Below are 2,500 nucleotides of genomic sequence, written 5' to 3' on the forward strand. Positions count from 1 at the left end.
TCAAAGCGAAAGGATAAAGAATGTCTTCGAAACACAAGAACTAAATCAGTCTCTCTCTAAACTGCGCAAAAGCACGCGTGATACGTTTGAGCCTTCTCTCTGACCGTTTTTACAAGAGAAAATCTGGCAAACGATGTTTGTAGATTTTAAAACTAGCCTCCAATAGTTAAAACGTAAGAAGACGACCTGTACCTTAGACTGCTCAGTGTTTTAAACCTTAATTAATACACGAAAAACTTGATAATGACTTAAGAAAAACAAATCATATGATAACAGAAACTGGAAAAGCTACTCTGGAGTCAACTATTATCATGCGTAAATACTAATGATCATTAATTTCTCAGTTTTGATTAAAATGTCAAATGAGCTTTGGGTGCACAGTTCCAGTGAATTGACATTCCGCAGCATTGTAACTGTGAAATGCTCTTTTGAAATTATCTCTCTTGTGTATGCTATATCGTCCATTGTGCTTGGTGGCATAAAAGACATTACTGAGTTCATTGATAGCTGGTGCTTTACATGAAAAGAACACTGAAGTGAAATGTCACAGTAAAACTCCATCACTTCTTTTTATAAATATGCAAACGCTTTGCAAAGTGCTAAGCAACCGAAAAGAGCGTGTAACGATCCGAGCGCTGTTTTGACACCATTCACCTTGAGTCCTGTCTTGGTCTCCACTCTTCACCTGCAGTAAACTCTAAAATATTCTTGCTCGTTTTCTGCCACATGTTTGCTTGTACACAGGTGATATCCAAGTAGACATCTCCTTTAGTCTTAATGGCAATTGTAACTAGGCGTCTACTTTCCTTTCCGACCTTCCTTTTTGCCATTTAGTGATTCTCTTCACTTTCCTCATTAAACGTGCCATGTGATATGAACTTAGACACGCAAGGTTTTCTTTTAATTATTTGATCTGATCTATGAAGTTGATCGAATGTGACCAATGCCTAAATTTTCTTCGGTTTTGTGTCATGTCATGACAACAAAAACTGTCTCGCTTTTCGCTCTTTAATGATCAAAGAATCTGACGACTGATCTTTTTTTACCAAACTCCGGGCATGTCCATCTCTTCTTTAGTTACTTGAAGCTTAATTAAAACGGCCAAGCTTTTGTGAGACGGTTGTCATTCAGACGGTGTAGCTTCTAAATGATGGACATTTTAGGCTCTCCAAGAAAAGGTCATCAACTAAATTCAGACCTTGTCATACAAACGCTGGAGATCAAAACAGTTTGTCTGTGCATGTTTTTAGAAGAATTTGAAGATGAAGAATGGCAGACAAAACACTTATTGACTCGTGACCATAAGGGACATGTGGTCCAAAACTAATTTTTCCGAGCTGCCAATGTCTGTCACATTATCTCAATGGCAATATGCTCATAAAGTGAGAAAGTTTGTGCTTGAATACAGATAAGGCCTTAGGACATCAATGACGTCAGGGACAAATTCAATGCCAAATCACCGCCTTCTTTATTAGGATTGAACTCTCCTCTACATTTTGGACACTTGGCATTCAGGACATGTCCAGAATATTCCACCACCTTTGATTCGGCATGGCATTTGGGACACTTGTATGTAGCCTCCTGCAGTCCTTTGAGTGATTCGATTAAATTGCGAACAACTTCAGCTCCATGCTTCTCATAAGCTTTCTTCTTCTCTTCACTCAAGTCATTCAAATCCCAGTAGACATCAACAAATTTTAGCCCAAGGACATCTGCATCCTGAACTCTAAAGAACCCTCCATGAGCGAAGTCCTCTCCATGTGAATTCATCAAACGTAAACTCTCTGCATCGTAACTAGTAAGAACAACTGCATGTCCACCAGGGTCACTTGTTGAGTCCGTCTTTGAATCGAGGTACGATTTTGTGAGGATTCCTTTCCCATTTTCTTTATAGAACTTCTCGAATTGATCCCACTGGGCTCCAGTCAGGTGGAAAGTGGCAACCACTGGTCTTTTTTCGGAAATGGCCTTGATGGCCCCAACAGTATTAACACTTTTACATTTCAGGCGATATTCTGGACACACCTCTCTCAGAACTTGGAAAGTGGAAGCTCCTTCTTTCCCATATTTAGTTTTCAACTCCTCTTTCAACTCGTCGAAATCTGGATACCCACCAACTCGTCCAATAATGCGTTTCATTGCGAGGTGCATAACGGCTGCAGCAGCATGTGCATATCCTGTACCGTTAACCTGTCGTGTTGGCTTAAATCTTTTATTTGACTTATTGATGTAGAGTTCCAGATCAACTTCTGAAAGTATCTCGGACAGAGCATCTTGACTGAGGACAGCGCGCTTAGCCACGTCACAAACATCTTTAATGATATCTGGATGGTTCACTTGAAAGAAGAGTCTGGTTTCATTATTGCTGATGTCTATCTGCCATCCTCTTTTCACAAACAGAGCGAATGGTATTTCCTGAGTTTTGATGATGGAGCTAATTCCGAACATGAACTTTGCTGGTTCCTCCCAGGTTACGCTTCGACTGCCATATAAGCGACGA

The 2,500-nt window shown here is 40.2% G+C and overlaps 1 pseudogene; it reads right to left on the bottom strand.

Annotated features, from left to right (window-relative positions):
- Positions 1-1,416: 1,416 nt before the first annotated feature.
- Positions 1,417-2,500, bottom strand: part of LOC138034631 (uncharacterized) — a 2,065-nt pseudogene continuing 981 nt past the window's right edge.

Source organism: Montipora capricornis, unplaced genomic scaffold (genome assembly GCF_036669925.1).
Source record: "Montipora capricornis isolate CH-2021 unplaced genomic scaffold, ASM3666992v2 scaffold_134, whole genome shotgun sequence".
Classification (NCBI taxonomy): domain Eukaryota; kingdom Metazoa; phylum Cnidaria; class Anthozoa; order Scleractinia; family Acroporidae; genus Montipora; species Montipora capricornis.